The following is an 18,894-nucleotide window of genomic DNA, read 5'->3' as shown; positions in this document are numbered from 1 at the left end:
TTCAGGAATAAAAAGCTAAGGCACTTATTTATAAAAAATGGCCCAAGTTCTATGTTGTGTATTAGAACTGCATTAATATGTTTTTAATTACAAAACAGATAAATATAAATATGTAGAATGGAGGTACTATGTATCTTGAAGAGGCAACACATCTCTATTAGGACACATTACAGGGATGGTATAATTTTATTACTGTAAACTGATTATTCTTTAAATTTATAATAGTTTTTTTTTTTCCTTTCCCTCCTTCCTTCTTTCCTTTCCTCTTGCCTTCTAATCTTTTTTCTCTCCTTTCTCCCTCCATCCTCCCAGTCCTCCATCTTTTCCTTCCTCTGTCTGTCCTTCCCTCACTCCCTCTTTTGCTCCCTCCTTTTTCCCCCTCCCTTCTTTATACCTTCCCTTCCTCCCACCCCTCTATCTCTCCTCCTTTGGTCAGACAGTCTTGCCATTAAATATTTCTTTGGTGCTACTCACTGCTCTGGGCCATAAAGATCCTGTGATGAACGAGACTGGTATAGTGTGTATCCTTGTGGACTGTACAGGTTTGCAATGAGGAATGGAGATAAGCATTAGAAAGTACATAAAATACAGTTGGTCAATTATTAAAGTGGAGGAAGATATTTAGGAACCATGGTTCAAAAAGCCTTTTTCTCAGGTCCAATCATTTAACTGATAGAGACAAAATCAAACACAGCTAAATTAATTTCGTTGATTCTGAGATTAAATTTTCATGTTAAATAATTTAATAGGACTTTGAAATAGTCATTTCCAGGGATTAGACATTTCTAGGATTATTTTAAAGATATATTCAAATTTTGATTTACATTAAAATTAAGACTATTAAAAAACAACACTAACTGTTTCAGATTGTAAGATTATTTTATATCTGTTTTACTTTTGAAAATACACTTAAAGCATCAATGAAGAAATAACACATGATTTACAAAATCCAGCTTTTACAAAAGAAATCTTTTCAGAAATATATTCTGTTGCATAATTCAAAAATACTTGAGACGTTGGCTTGGAACACCAAAATCATCATATGGAAAATAGTCCTCATTATGCTTTTGAGTTATAGATATTATCATGATTGGAAAACTAAAGGACAAGTGATTTTTCTCAGCACAGCAAGTAAGTCATATTTTCATCATATACTTAGCCTATCATCTCTATGTAATCAATCCCTGGGGCATTTGAATTGGTTTGGTTCAGTGGAAATTGAATTGTTTGAAATGAATGTATTTGAAGATATTACATTTCATAGTCTGAGGAACTTGGGGAATGAAGGAAAACTGGAGTTCAGTCTCTTAGGAGAAAATTGAGACGTGACTTTAACCTACTAAATAGAGAATTTAGATACATATTGAGTTTCTACCACTGATTTTATGGTCGCTTATTTTTCAGTTATGTTTTTTTGTTTGTTTGTTTGTTTCATTTTTAAAATATTTCTGATTTTTGCTTTGGGGCTTAATTGGGGGTTAAAATTTCAATTATTTAATTTTGCAATTTGAACTGGGAAAGAATAAGTAGCATTGAAGGTGAAAAGAGTGGCTATTTAATAATGTTAACTTTAAAAAGCACTCATATTCTTGCATAATATGCCATTGGTTAAACAAAGGTCTGTGCTTGTTTGACTATCTGCATATCAATCCCATACTGGTAATACTGTATTCTGCACTATCTCTGCGATTTGGAAAACTGGGCATCGTTTCAATGCTTCATGTTAAGAGCTAGAAGGAAAATTATGTCAATATGACTCTTCCTCAACTTGTAGTCATTTTATTTTAGTAGTATTTGTGTTTTCCTCTTAAGCTTGAGGGGGGAAAAGGTACACGTAATTGAGGATTTGAGACAACTTAGAAACCATCACTAAAAAACAAAACAAAACAAAACAAAAAACCTCAATCCAGAACAGAGATCACCTATATTTTGCCAGATTTTTAACTCTGGGGGGAATGTTGTTGACATTCTCAGTCTGCCACAGTTCATCAGAACATGGTATGTCTTTAGCAAAGACAGATGTCTGCCTGACCTTCTGCACTACATGCTGATGCCCACTTTACATGTCTTCTGCCAACCACTTGATGTTCATACAGAAGTCAATGATCACTGTTAATTCTTTGCCAAAATTTCCTTTACGCAAAAACACAACTAGAGTTTTTGAGATCAATATAATGGCTTCTAGTCACCACTATGGCTAACTATTCTTTAGTTACTGAATGAAACAAGTTTGTTTTTTAATACTGTTCCTTTTAATACTGCTCTTGCTCCAAAAGAAACAAATATATTATTGAAATAATGCTAGAAGAGTAGGCTGACTGACTTACTGAGTCAGTCAATATATTTTCATTGAGAGCCTACTCTGTTTACGTAAGTTATGAAGGAAACTGGGACAAGAAACAATTGCAAGAGAAAAATAAAACAAAATAATAAAATATAACTAGAATCTTTTCCTAAAAATGTGATAATATACCTTTCCCAATTAAAAAAGTCATAATGGCAGCTGTCATTCTTACCTGAGAAATTGTGTATTCTCTAATGACTTAAAGAAGTGTCAAGATTTGAATTAAGGGGAGTTACTTCCTTATAAATAAAGTCTATTTACCGTTTCTAAATTATAAACAAATATTTCTCATTTGCTTTTTAAACACTACAGATTCAATGTTTTATTTTTATTTTTTTTTTAGTATTTCATGGTTACCATGTATGCTGTATCCTAAAAGAAGTCTGTGAACTATTTTACCTGCTTTGTTCATCTTGAAAAATTAGTAAACTGTCACCTTAATGTTGATAAGATTCTTTTAAGTCACTGAATTTTTCCTGTAAAGATTATATATGACTGAGTAGATTTCAAATGTAGGATTTGGAAATCTGAACTTATCAGAAGCAGTCTTTCAGAAACTTACAAGGCTGTGAATACTTTAAAATATATTTTTTGAAATTTTTGGGGAAAATATATCACATTGGTTTTGAATAGTCTAGTTTTCTACGGCATAAGAGGTAAAAAATAGAGATAAATGTAGGTATGGAAAGACAGATAGAAGTAGAGGTCCTTTCTCTACCAATGTGTGTGTACAGATAGATTGAAAGACAAGTCCAGGAATCACTGATGTCTGCCACCTTTATAGCTAATTTTTGAGGAAAAGGATTCTAAAACCCACTTCACCATCAGGATCCATCAACCTCACCATCCCACTCCCTCAGCACGCGCCTTTAAGGAAAAAAAAAAAGAAAGAAACTGCTCTTGCGGTGTTCTCTTGAAGTAAGACTCAGCATACTCTTCTATTCTAAGGAAAGTTGGCTATAGAGTGCTGTATCAGCTAAAGGTGATTTGAATTCTTTGTAAGCAAAAGGCTTATTTAGCATCAAACCAGAACACTCAAAATCTTATCTGTAGAGGTTAATTCATTAAGGTTGCTGTCTTGAGGACTGCTGAACAAAAAATTCAGGTGCTTTAATTAAGCCCATTTGCACAACAGTTAGAAGAAATGGGGTTTCTTTTCTGTGAGGCTGATGAAGTGTGTTCCTCTTCCTTGTCATGTTTCTATGTACTGATGATAAACTTCAGTTATAAATCATTTTCCTGTGTTTCTTGCTTGGGTTCTTAGCACACTGTCTCTATGGACTGATAGGAAGTTGTTATATGTTGAAAAATATTTTATAAGTTAGAACTACTTTAGCAAGCTTAAGTTGCAGTATTTGGAATTCATCCTTGCCATATGGAGCTACATTGTAAAATATATTTATTTACGTCACTGGATGTACATAATTTCAGAAACTGGTCTGTCCCTTCTCTTTGGGTTTTAAAATACTGAGAGAAACATTGCTTATCCCTTTCTACGTTACAATCCAAAGTTCATTTTAGGTTTCATTCTCACCTATATCTTAATATATACATATCACTTGCATACTTTCTATATACATACATTTATATCCCTATTACATATATATCCCTATATACATACATATGAGTATATATAAGAAAAAATTCAGAAAATATATAAAACAAATACAATGCATGTATTCACTGGTTTAAAACATATAAAATGCAAAACACATCTAAATCCAAATTCAAAACAAGTCAAGATACTCAGAAAACTTAAAAACGATAATGTTCGTCTTCTTTTCTTAACCCACAAAGAATTAAGGAACAACTGCGGTGTTCAGAGTACTTTTTTTCTTTACAAAAAGCTTTATAAAAGGCCAAGACACACAGATGAAAATGTGTGATTTCTATTTAAATGGTTGTTCTGTGGGCAGTAAAGTGTTCTCCAAAGCCAAAGCTCTAGAAATCGGTCAGCATTAGAAAACTATGGGTCAACTCCAGAAACGTAAAGCTCCTGAAGGTTGCGAGTCTCCTAGAAGAAGAGGAAATGTTTCTCTTCTGAACACTTTCTTAAAAATCTTTTGTTCTCCTTTTTATCCCTTCAAACACCATAATTTGGGGGCCTTAGCCACCTTCAGAATATGTTCGCTCATGTGCCAATCACCTGCCCTAGCCCTCATAGGAATGACAGAATTTATACATTAGGTACCGTAAAACCTTTCTTTTTAGTATTGCTTAGAAAGTACATATATTTAAATTATTGTCATTTCAAATGCTCTGAGAACCATATAGGTCTTCAAACAATGACTAGAAGTCTACTTTAAAATGGTTAGATTAAAAATAAAGCAACTGGATGAAAAAATGCAAAAGGAGAGTAATGAATTATAATTCAGAAAAAAAAAGCAGAACTGAAAAGTCATAGACTTGTTCTTTGAGGGAAACTAATACAATGGTCATTATCACTAGGAAACATATTTAAGAAAGTAAAAAATTATAAAATAATTAGACATGTCAAAGCAAATACATCAAGAGCTGTAGAGAAGATTTTGTGTGTTTTTTTAAAGAGATTAATGCATATTTAGATTTAACTCCTGGGACTGATAAGCTTTGTTAGTTTTATATTTATCCTATAAATATAAGTCAAAAACAACAAGTCTGAAATCAGTGGGAGGTAGGAGAATCAGACCTGTTGCAGGAGAGTCACTAGAGAGGAAAGTGCAGATCAACACATGGGCAATGACCTTGCCAAGGGAAGATGATGCCAACCAAGTGCCCTGTTTGATATATCGGCCAGGAAAGGAAACTGCTTTCTTGGGTATACACTTTGATAGGGGGCTGGACAATTAACCGGCAATTCCAACGCAGTGTGATAAGCATTGCATTGATGAGGAGGGGGATGGGTAGTGGGGCGTGGGCTTGGGTGGAAGAGCTGGGTACAGAGAGCTATCAGAATGGATCTGCTCAGATGAGTAGGATGGATGCCCTGTGATGGCATAGGAGCCAGGGAAAAATGAGAGATAAGACGAGAAGTTAAGCAGAGCCAAGAGAATGAAGTACCATCACAAAAATAGTCACCTATCTTACTTTTTCTCTGGTTCTCTTGAAGCAATCTTCCTGAGTGTCTTTTATCTTTTATAGAATGGTATAGGCTATTACAATGCTCACCACAGTTACTCAGTGGGAGACCTGAAATTTAAACCTAAGCAATCTCACTCCATTGGCCACACTCATTAAGTCACTATGCTCTGATATCTCTCTAAAATGATATGTGAGAATACTGAGTAAAGATCTAGACTAATTCGTGGGATTGGCACCAACTAACCATTACTTTGAATCCCCTTCAGAGCATATTTGAATAGAGAGTTTACTATGTTTGAGCAATAGTACCTAGAAGAATTCTTGGCACTGATTAGTACTAAATATATATTTGTTGTATGACTAAATATGTTTTTAAAAGAAATGTATCACAGTTGATGGGTGTTCAAGCAAATTTATCTTTAACACTAAGACTCGGTTTTGATTTTTTATGCAATTATTGAGGAACTCCTAGGAAAATCAAGATAGCAAAAAATGAAAATCTGACTTTTTGATCTCTAGCTCACTCAATTCTTTTTTTCTACTTAATTCTCTTAACCTTTTAATCTGGAAGTCTGTGTTTCTTCTCTATTGGTTAGTTAATACCATGCACACAAACTATCCCAGATTTTTACTTGCTCAGTACCTTTCGATATCCTTTTAGAGTCATCATAATCAAAATGTCTGGGTTTAAATCTTAGCTCTACTATTGAGAACTGGGTATTAATCTGACTAGTGACAGAGTGGCATACTGAAGGGCAGATTCACTGGAAGGCAAGAAGGCATACTATTAGAAATAGATATATTTTGGAAGCAAACTTCAGTGAGTCTCTCTTATTTCTACACATCTTGTAAGCAGAAACTTACTGTCCTTTTATATTCCAGAGTATCTTTCAATGATGCTTATATAGTAAACAACCTTGGAATATAGAGTGAGTGTCTCCCTTGGGAGAAAAGTAAAATAAAGTAAAAGAAATTCAGTAAAATAAATCGAAATAAAAAGTCCCTCTCCAGATCAAAAGGCAGGCAGGTTATTTTATTATCCATTATAAAACATCAGGTTCTCTAGGTCAGTGTTTTCTCAGTGGTAGCACAGACCTACTGTGTGCACATCATAAAACTGGACCCTTTTGTGTTGCCCGTGGGGGACTTTAGGACAAAAGAACTGACACAAACATGAAACTCATGCTGCTTACTGTGCGATAAATAATAAAGTCCTTTGACTATGACCCAGGAATCTTGTGTCTTCTGCCAGCACCCATGAAACTCTGGCAGGCTAACTTCTTAGCTTGTAAGCAGGATACAATCTTAGAGCCTTCACAGTTATTCACAGGTCCCTCACTAAAATTCTAAACCCACTCTATTTGTCAATATCTTAATTTGTAAAATCAAAAAGAATGTAGAAATAGTCACACTAAAGGTTGTTGAGAGAATTAAATGAGATGATGAATTTAAATGACATAATCTAATGCCTACCATATAGTAATACTCAATAAAGATTAGCTAGTATTACTTAACACTTATACATCATGAACCAATAGTGCTATAATATAATTAGGGCTATATAATTATACCCTCTTCCTATCAAAACAAAACATAAAACTCCCTTCCTTCCCCAACAATTTTTGTTTTTTGGATAACTGCTAAATTCTTTAAGTTCTTCCATAGGCACTTTCTCTATGCCATCTAGAATTTTCCTATTCATTTCACTTCAGATTAATAAACATTTATTGAACAGTTTTGGGAACACTAAGTTATAGAGTGTATGACACTGAGTAGGGAATATAGCAAACTATTCACACCCATGACATCCCTTAAATCAATTTTTTAATAATTGTATTCAAAAAGTCAATGCAAAACATGTATTCACCCTTGAAAAGTGCAGGAACCAGGTACACCTTGAACTGCACATACATATTCAATAACTGATTTGCAACAAGAATGTCTTTATGCCTCCCAGGCTATAGGTCCAATCAGGTCACACTAATATAAATTCCCAAATATTGCTGGCTTGTTTTTCATATAATTTGGAGAAATCAACGTCTACTTCAAAATCTTGCCCAGTTGTTTTTTGAGAATCTCTAGAAGGTGTCTGAGGGAAATCAGAAAGAAATCTGCTCTCGTTCTGAATTCCTCTGCAGAACTTCTCTGCAAAAAATGATAGCTATAATCTGGGAAGAACATTGAAGATTCAAATCAAAATGAGGTAACATGCAAATTAACTCCAACGGATAGGGCATGCCAGTGGCTGGTGTTGGTCACTGCCTTTCCTCTAGTGACAATATCTCACCTCCCTTGGCAGGTTCACTGACCCCAGAGCTGCCAAAGCTGTACAGATGCCTGGGGCACAGAGACAGTTAGATATGGTATGCTAAAGCTGGTGCAGCCACAGGAGGAAATAAGAACAAGGCCTGTAAGGAAAAAGTTTATTATACTCACAGATCCCAGAGAAGGGAGTCAATACATGCCAATAAGGGCTACCAGGCATGATGCTAGCAGAAGGCAGAAGGCAGGAGTAGGAGCAAGGGCCACACTTAGGGCATGGCCTTTATTGTGGTTTCCGCAAGAAAAGTCAAGCAAGGCAGGTTAAACAGTTTAGTTGGCTAATTTGAGTAATTCCCGCAGAATAGAGCTACAGATGATCTCTAGTTGCCTGGTACCTGGCACTAGGATGATTAAGGCAAAGGAATACCTGCCTCCAGTGGTGCAGACGCCATATGGCTCTGGATTGGTTAGTTTGCATATCAAAGACATGCTCCCCAAAACATGCTCCCAGCTGAGCCCTTTGCTATCTTTAAGAATTGGTTAGCCCCAGGAGGGAAGGTCTCTACCCAGCAGAAACATTTTTTTTTAAGATGACAAACATCCTAATACACAGGGGGAAAAAATACAGTGGGAAAAGGGCCATTTTACAACTCTGGAATGCATGTCAACACATGGGCTCTGAATTAGCACTGCTTGTGCCAAAACTTCAAAATGTCCCTTCTGAAAAAAATATTTATTTACTTTCTGTCCTATTCCTTCTCCCTGTGATGGGCCAAGCTTAGGCCTTGGAGTATGGCTGAAGGAAGGCATTCCATTATGTATCATTTTCCTTCTTCTGACATATTACCCACATCACAAAATTTTGAAAGCTGTATTTCCAACATCCAACTCATCTCAAACAATTAGATACAGATATTTAGAGTATAGCAGTTTCTTAAATTCTAATGCCTATTAATTGGTTGTTAAATTGGAGACAGAAAGGATTGCCTTCCTTTCATTTTCCTAATTAATTGATTTAGAACCCATTAACTCTTTCATCCGAACCCACGAACTGTCAAAGTATCCGAATCACTTAAACAATTCAAAAGTGGCCATACCAACTTCTACAGATAAACAAAGGACTTGAGGTCTGACCAATCCACTCCTAATATGTTTTGATGCCAAAATGTGTTGCTGTTGAGCTTTTGGAACAGTTATAATTAGGCCCTTGACCACTGTGCTGGATTTCCACTGGTCCAGGGACTTCCTCCATTCCAACCAAGCCTGGAGCTCTCCATACAGAGATTTTTAGTTCCCACAAACAGTAATCTATAAGGACATCAACTGGTTCCAGAAACATCCCCTACAAAAATATCTAGAATATGAATTTACTCCCTACATTGTTTATTCCATCCCATCACCCTTCATCAACCACCTGATCTAGGATTTTAAAGATTTTCATGCTGGGCCCTCAGAATACAAAAGTTTTAATTACATCTCTTTCTTCTGAAACATTTCTATAATGTTTCAAATAGATATTTCTTACATTTTGTATGGCTTCTTCAGTTCTTTTCTGTAGACGAGTTAGTCTGCTTTAAGCTAATTCACCACAGCTAAAAGTAAAAGTCATATTTTCATCTAATTTCATCCATGGCTTCAACTTCCTTTTTACAAATTATCTCATTGAACATTAGGATTATATCTAATAAATTATCATTCATTGTTCAATCATTATAATTATTTGTTCTCTTTCTAATTATATATTCCCATGCTACTTCCTCATGCATCCTTAAAAGCTGTGCATGACAACAGAATTCTGTGTCTTTTGATGGATAGATGTAACCCGATTTTATGGCTGGCCCATAGTCCTTTTCTAATCTGCCCTTACTTTCTGAAAATTAAGTTTCCCCAGGTTTAAAAAGGGTAAGTTTACCACCCTAGAATCCTCCATCTCTGGGAGTCATCCAGGCAAGCTCAATAGATAATAGATAATAGTTTAATTTTAAAACTGCAGGCTCTAAATTTTAGGGAATTATCTTGAGAGATAATCAAGAGTAACAAAGTGTATATGAAATATAGTTATAGCATATCAAATAAATGGAAAAGTTACTTAATGTTCAATACATTTGAACATTGAATGTTTGACTTACTGGGAGATAACAGGTTGGAAATATTAGGTTTTGTGATAATATTGAGCATTAAAAAAAACTAAAGGAGTGGGATTCTAATAGAATTTCCCAGGGTTATTTACATGTATACATTCACGATCTCGCTTGCATTTCCTTTAATTTTTAAAATTTAAAACACTTTTCAATATTACAAAAAAACAAAGTAGCTCAAACGATACATGGATATTCTTGATCATGTCATGTTATTTCTCAATTGGCCATATCGTTAAGCCATATTTAGGCCAGGAGCAGAAACCTTATCTTAAAAGCCATCTTGTTTGATCCTGTCTTGCTTTATCTCCTAGGGGCCTGGGCCATCTGGACAGCGAACTAGGGCCAGAGTGTGGAGCTGGAGGGCCTGGTCATGCCCTGAAACCCTTTGCCAAGGAAAACCCCCTGAAGTATTGAAGGAGGAACGGTCTCGTTTACCCCTCCTATAAAACTCCATACCGCTCTTTGCTCTGGGAGATTATGATCTTTTCCCTCTGCTTTAGCCTGACCTCCTGCAGCTCAAACAGGCCAAACAAATTCTAATAGACCAGTCTTGGTCTCCCGTGACTCATTCCTCCGGCCTTGCCTAACACATATGACATAGACTTTTTTTCAGATAGTTTTCTAACTGTTTTTTAGATGGTTTTGCCAATTTTAAAAGCTGATTTTTTAAACATGTGATGAAATCTGCTATATAGCAACTTGAGGTATAGTTTTAAGACAACTGAAATAACTAGATTAACAGGTTTTTTAATTTGATATTTTTATTTCTTAGCTAGTGATTCAGAAAGAAATAAACATCCACTAAAATAATACATTCGTCAGTGGGAAAACTGCTGACAAATGTAGCAGCACCAAAAAATTTATTGAGTTATAAACAAGCAGGTATTTGAAGCAAATATATGCTTGAGATTACATAAAAATAATTTAATAATTTGTATATAAATCTTCCTCCAATCCCTCATCTGATTCACAATTTGTAATTAGCAAATTATTCGAATGAATTCAACTCATACAGATTTGTCCAAACTCCTCTTGATTCTGTTTCCTAAGTATGTCAACTTAAGCATTTCTGACATTGAGTAAAGTGAAATTCAATATGTTTAACAACACTGCACTTTTTTTCCAAAAATATTTTCAAACAAAAATATGAGACAGTGATGGTAAGTTAATTGCCCTGTGTAAATGTCCTAAAGTTGTTGTGAAAAGTCTATGATACCTATTATCAGCATTTTAATAATTAGGAAAATAAATGAAAACATGATAATACAGGCATATCTCAGAGATACTGCAATTCAGTTCCAGGTCACAGGAATAAAGGGAGTATCACAATAAAACAAGTTGAAATCTTTTTGCTGGTTGAGAGTCTTGCCCTTCAGTTTGTAAAATACACATCTGTGAAGCACGATAAAGTGAAGCACAATAAAACAGGGATGCCTATAGTGAACAATATTTTTTAATGAAGAACACAAATCTTTGAATATTTTAACATCCTAATGTTAAAGTTATGACTCACTTATTATGCATATTGTACCATAGATTCTATTCTAATATTTAAATTATTTTAAATTGAAATGCAGATGTACACCATTATATTAAACTTTTTAAAGTACTGTCTGATTTGTTCTTTTTCTTTACTGTAATGCACTCTTTGAAGTTTCATTTATACTACTAAAACAGTTATTGACTGTGGTTAAGCATAGCTCTGGGAACCATACTTCAAATGGATTTTAGGTAACCTAAACACCTCACAAAGGGAAAAAAAAAATATTGGGGGGATGAAGGTCTAGAACCTCTGTCATAGTAAGAATCATAAACAGGGCTGTGTGGCATAGAAAATAAATATTCAGAGCTATCACATGAAACAAGAGTTGTATGACTCTGCATGGCCCCATTAAAGAAAATATAGAATGAATCAAGGCATACCACTGAGAAACATAATTAATTTTACATAAAAAGTGTTCTAAAAATCAGAGTTGTCTAATTTATTTAAAGATGAAATGAGTATCTGAGAATTCAAGCACCAGATGTGTGAGGCAGATGAGAGTAGACATATGAAAATAGTTTAATAGTCTTGAATGTCCATTCTGACACTTATAATCTTTTATGGACAGTGATAAATCTATGAACTATTAAATATATAGTTTTAATCACTATCGAGGTGGTTACAGAATAATTTAAATCATCATATATACTAGCAATGAAGAAAGGGTCACAATGTACCATGTTTTTAACTCTAAAAAATGTTAAAGCGTATTTAATCCAACTTTCTCATTTAATAGATATGAAAACCAAAGCCTAAATATATAAAGCAACAACTTGCTAAAGATTAGTACTATGTAGTTAAGGTAAATCCCATCCATAGACAATAGAACGCTTAGTAGAGTGATTAAGAACATGGGTATTGGTTTGACAGAAGACCCACAATATTGAGATCTTGGGTGAATTATTCAATTTTTGAGATCTTGGGTAAATTATTCAATTTTTCTAAACCTTAGTTTGCATTTATATAAAATTGAAATTGGAGAAAAAAAGCTTATACAAAACTTCATAATAATACATGTAGGGTAGATAAATAAGAAATAGTGGAGAAACATATTAAAAGGGGGGGTTTCTTCACTTTCTATTTATTACATTCTCTTAGAAATGTATGATCTTAGAAATAGTTTAAGCTTATGGATTAACATTTATATAATGTACTAATCTTATTTACTAATTTTATAATCTAATTTACTTTAAATTCTTTTTTACACTTCAGGAAAAGATTTTGTTATTATTTTTTTGTATTTTAGTTATGTCTAATAATAAATATATCCAAGATTTGAACATTGTGTGTATGTGTTATCATAAATGTTAAAAGCAAATAAAATAAAAATGCATTCTAGAGAATTTTAATCACACCAAAAGTGATTTTGAATAAATAGTATGCTTGCAAATGCAGTATTAATGGTTTCTCTAAAAGCTCAGGAAAGCCTATAACTCAGTTGAAACATTTGATATTGAACTAAAATTATATTTCAGATAAAATTTGCTTAACTAGACGAAGTGTACCATGTTTCCCTGAAAATAAGACCTAGCCAGACAATCAGCTCTAATGCATCTTGGAGCAAAAATTAATATAAGACCCAGTCTTACATGATATTATGTTAGATAAGGCATGGTCTTACATTATAGTAAAATAAGACCGGGTCTTATGTTAACTTTTGCTCCAAAAGACGCATTGGAGTTGATTGTCTTGCTAGGTCTTATTTTCGGGAAAACAGGGTAGATGGCTTCAATTTTTGACAGTAAATCCCATATATACTTTTTTTTGTAAACTAAAAATATCACAACAAAACTAAGACATGAATTTTGGATCACTGATGAATAATAATTTATTTTAAAATATTTAACGGTTCAAACATGCCTGAATACCAATGCAGTACATGATTTAACCTAATATTACATCAACATTTTTGACTTCTTATGGAATCATTAACCTTTCAAAGCAGAGCTATATCTAATGTCTTCCTGGAAGACAACTTAAAGTTCATCCATGATTTGGATTTATTATGAATTGGTTATACGTTGGTGCATGGAAAAGTTATGCTACTTCATGCCAATAAAGAAATACGCATTGGTCTTCTCTAACACAACCAAGACCATTGTAACTCCTGAAGTACTCCGAACAATACTTTCTGTCCTATTGCATTTATTAGAAATATGTATTTCTCTAAAAAGTCTTACCCATTATGCTTTTTTAAAAGAGCAAAGAAAAACACTGTACTCTCCAAAGTTATTTATGTCCTTGAGAAGGATATTTCCCTGTCACTAAAAAGAGCCTTCCAATGTTATTTAATACAGTGTGTCAACATCAGGAACTTGGTATTTCTTTAATTCATTTGATCTGCCTTTACTTTTGCTAATGCAAGTAGCTTTGTGAAAATGAAAGTTATTTTAAGAACTGCTTTTAGGAAAGGAATGCTTATATTTTCAACTATATTAAAGAAAAGTATTAACATACACAGTGGTTTAAAATGACAAAATAGCTACTGATTTAGCAGGGCATTTTCTAAAGATTTAATAGCATTTTTAATCAAAAACTACACAAACACCTACCCTGAGTTTCTTCAATAGACAGAGGCACCCGTCTTATTAACAGTCTTAACAGACAAAGCCATTCTGGATGAAAATGACTATAGCTAAGACAAAAACCATAAGCAGCTCAGTTACATAACCATTCCTCAACCCAACTTGAGATAAAATTTCAAATAATCTTTAAATGCATTTGCTTATGGAAATTAAGGTAGAAAATTTCAAATAGGTGGGCATAGAGAGCTACAATAAGTCACCTATGTCACAATTAGTACATTATATCCTACTTAGGTAATGAGAGTCACACATTTCTGTGGCTGATTTGGATGACCCCAGATACTTGTTCACATTTCCTTCTTCTGGCATCATAAAATATAATCTAATGGTTCACTTTTATTTTCACTTAAAGTAGGATGTTTAGTGTATTCTGTAGTTGAGTTCTATATTCATTGTGACACTTAATCATTTTATTAATCATTTCATTATTAATTTATTCATTCTGACATCTAATAACCAAGAATACTAAATAAATCCACATATTTCATTAACGTTCTAATATATGTAACTCATCAAAAACTAAGCTGAATATAAAATGTTAATTACTATTAGTTTATAAATAGGAGCTCTTGCTTTTGTTCCACTAAGAAAAAAACGATAGATATGAAGTCATAGAAAATGGTATATAACATATGTAGTAGAATCTATGGTCAGGGAAGAAAATAAAAGGGCATTAATAATTTTTTTAGAAATGGGCACCAGAGAAAAACTGTGGCTTAGGTAGTTAAGAGATCAGCTATCTCAATGGGAGAAATACAGAGTAGAGAAAAGGGATACTTGAGTCCTCAGAAGGTCAGGAGAATTCACTGAGCACCCAGCTCAGTCCAGGGGATAAAAGAAAAATAGCAACAGAAAAAGAATCCAGTCATTGGGTTTTATTTATTATAAAACATTTCAAAAATAGATAAAATAAGTGAGAATATAATAAGAACATATATTCCTACCACTCAACTTCCATATATATTTTAAAATTTTTTTATTAAGTTTATTGGGGTGACACTCATTGGTAAAATTACATACATTTCAAGCATAAATTTCTATAATAGCTCATCTATATATTGCGTTGTGTGTTTTCCACCCAGAGTCAATTCTTCTTTCATCACCATATGTTTGACTCCCTTTACCTTCAACTTCAATATTTGCTACCATTTTTCTAATCTTTATTTTCAAGGGCTTGTTTCTTTGCTTGGTTCAGGGGAATTTAAAACTAAAGTTAGGCATCATATCATTTCCCTCTTAATTATCAGTGTGCTCTCTGATGAAGGGGAAAAAAACTATTTACATACTACCATGCCATTGTTACAACATAATTAACAGCAGTTCATTAATTCTTTTCTTTTCATAAACCCAACCCATATTCATATTTGATTAAGTTGTCTTTTTGCTGTTGGTTTATTCAAATCAAGATCCAGAAAGATCTACTCATTTGGTTGTTATAGGTCATCTCTTTTATTCTAGAATATTCTCCCTCACTCTCTTCAATGTCATTGATTTATTAAAGAAACTCAATCATTTTTGGTCCAATTCTATAGAATGTTCCACATTCTGGACTTGGTTTTTTATGTCCTCATAGTGTTAACTTATGATTCTAAGTCCTATTTGTCGTTGTGCTAGTATGATTTTGAAGCTTGGTTTCATTCAAGTTCAGTAATCAAGGATATTTATAGGTGAATCTGTACATTTTTTACTGCATTATATCATAAGGTATATATGTGTAGTTGTCCCACTTTTAGGAATGCAAATATTAATCAGTGGATTCAAATGGTGACAGCCTTAATTTATCCAATATGAAGTTCCCCATCGATCTTTCACTTATTGGGCTCTGTTTTCACTAACAATCATTACATAGATGGCTTATTTCAGGAAATGTTAAAAATGGTGATTCTAACTCTATCATTCTTTTTATATTTAATACCTGGAATTCTTCTATATAATTCTTATACTTTCATTTGTCAACTAATTTATCATCTTGAAATAAAATACTCACAGGAATATAAAAAAGCTGAAGAGTAGAGACAAATGTGTAGATGGCCTCATTTGGTTACTAATTTGGTTGATAAAAAGGCCTATGGCTTGATATGTACCCTAGGAAAGAATTAAATGTATGTATTTATATTTAAATGTGCACACGTACGCATACGCTTATTTTTAACTAAAAGACTCATCCTTGGGAATCTGTGAGGACTTAAATGCCAAGGCTTAAAGCTATGGGCGAGATGGAAAAACCTGTCTCCTTTTCTGCATATTTTGTACTTTCGGCTCTTGATATTAAGTGTGCTTCTCTTTCTGTATCTCAAGTTCAAATGTCCCAAAGATGAGTGTCTAGGCAGATTAGTCACCATTCTCAGAGCTTTTATGCTGGATCATTTGTCCATGGTGATTGGATATATGGGGCCAATATGACAATTCTCTTGTAAGAAATCACTTATAAATAGACTGCATGTAATAACATGAATCAGAATGAAAACATCTTGCTAGTGAATGAAAGAAAGCAGACCAGTAGTTGACTGGAGGTGAGGAAGGGGGTACAGGAGGGAAAAATTACAATAGGCACAAGGAAACCTTAGTAGATGATTAATGTTTACTATCTTGATAGGTCATTAACTTGATGGTTTTACAGTTATATTCATATGTTGAAATGTATTATATAGTACACTTTAAATATGTGAAGTTTGTTGTAAGTCATTTATAGCTTAATAAAGCTGTTTTAAAAATAGGTTATAAATGTGGAAACAAGCCTGGAGACAAGATTGCCCTTCCAGGAGCTTATAAGGAAGTAAGTTCTACTGGAATGACAAGAAAAAGGGAAGGATTTGGAGTACAGAATGCAGCATTAAGAAATCAGTCTAAGATTTGGTATCACAATGGGAGAATTTAGAAGCCTTATAGCATTTGCCTACTCATCCAATTTATTTAAAAAAAAATATATATATATATATATACACACACACACACATATATATACATATATGCATATATGTATATATATACATACATATGTATATATACACACACACATATTCTTTTTTAAACTAAATATATTTACATATGTATATATAAATATATATATATACACACAAATACGTGAAAAAGAAAAAAACTCCAAATGCTTATTATATTATAATCAAGTCCAATATTAAAATATTTATCTATATGATATACGAGGTCTGGCAATTAAGTTCGTGAACTTGTAACAATGTTGCTAACCTTTTTTGATATCAGAGGGATTATTCATTATGAATTTGTATCAACTGGACAAACAGTTAACCAAGTTTACTGTTTGGAAGTGATGAAAAGGCTGCGTGAAAAAGTTAGACGACCTGAACTTTTCACCAACAATTGACAACAAAGCATCAGCTCACATGGCACTGTCTGTGTGGGAGTTTTTAGCCAATAAACAAATAACTGTATTGGAACACCCTCCCTACTCACCTGATCTAGCCCCCAGTGACTTCTTCCTTTACCTGAAGATAAAGGAAATATTGAAAGGAAGACATTTTGATGACATTCAGGACATCAAGGGTAATACGATGACAGATCTGAAGGCCATTCCAGAAAAAGAGTTCCAAAATTGCTTTGAAGGTGGACTAGGCACTGAGGTCGGTGCACAGCTTCAGAAAGGGAATGTTTCAAAAGTGACCATAGTGATATTTAGCAATGAGGTATGTAGCACTTTTTCTAGGATGAGTTCATAATGTTAATTGTCAGACCTCGTTATTTACATGGCAGTTAATGACAAAGGAAGATAATTGTGAAGCACAAAAAAAATAAACCAACAAAAGGAGATATGAAACAGAAATTAATGGGCAGATAAAGGAGTATTTGGGAGAAGGAAAAATTGGAGAGAGAAAAATAAACAAAAGAAAAATACAGGCATGGAGAAAAGGCCAACCAGGAAGTTTTAGTAGCTTAGTTCATTCCACACATATTGTTCATCTGGTCTAACAGTGGTAATTCCTGAATTATCAATAAACTTTCTAGCAGTTTAAAATAGTCCTTTCTGCACTAAGATTCTCTTAATTTATTTTCAATTACATATTTTAATTTACATTTAGCACAATTCTAAAAGTTTTGCATCTTATGAAGGATTGACTAACATTTCTGAAATATGTCTTAAAAAGGAATATTTTAGAGTTAAATAAATATATTTCGTGTTATCAAGTAAATCATCAAGGCCAGTGTGTCAGCTTATAAGAACCCAAAGTCATTATCTGGTAATGTTAGAAGACAAAGTTGACTCATTTACTTTTTTTTTCTGTTTTTTTTTTTTTTTTTCCAAATTAAAAAAAACTGATCCGTTACCTAACCAATTTAAAGATATTCTTGCAATATTTTGTCCTAAACCCTGAGAATCTACTTGTTACAATTAAATTTAAGATTTACTTGTAATTAGTAATACTAATGGGACATTACTAACTAAAAGTGAATGAGGTTCTACAAACATTATTGTTGAACCAGGAATTTACAAAATTATTCTGAGATCAAAGATTGTATCTAGGACTAGATATTCCCTATTTATTAAGGAGAATGTGCAGAGATCAAAAGTTATTTTCATTTATATAATTCTTAAACTCAAAATGCTGCATGAAGCTGTAGAAAATTCAGGGACAACACACTGGCATGATGGAACAATTAAATTCAGAAGTTAAAAAAAATAATGTTTAGTGTGTGCAAAAAATCGGATGTGTAGATATCAGACCCTCACAATAAAACACTCATAAATCATCATGTCCAAAGTTGACAGAGAGCCAAACAAGATGGAATGTCAGTGGTTCACAGATATGGAGAAGCAGCAACAAGGAGATCTTGCAATTGACTACTTTAATATCAGAGAAAACCTCATATAAGATTTCAAGTTTGTTTGGATCTAGCAGACTCCAAAGATAGTTCATGATTCATTAGATGTGATAGTTATAGTGAGAGTTTGACAATAGAATTTGGCATATTCTATAAAGCAGA

This window comes from Rhinolophus sinicus, linkage group LG03, assembly GCF_036562045.2.
Source record: "Rhinolophus sinicus isolate RSC01 linkage group LG03, ASM3656204v1, whole genome shotgun sequence".
In the NCBI taxonomy this organism is placed as follows: domain Eukaryota; kingdom Metazoa; phylum Chordata; class Mammalia; order Chiroptera; family Rhinolophidae; genus Rhinolophus; species Rhinolophus sinicus.
This window is presented reverse-complemented; position numbering follows the sequence as displayed.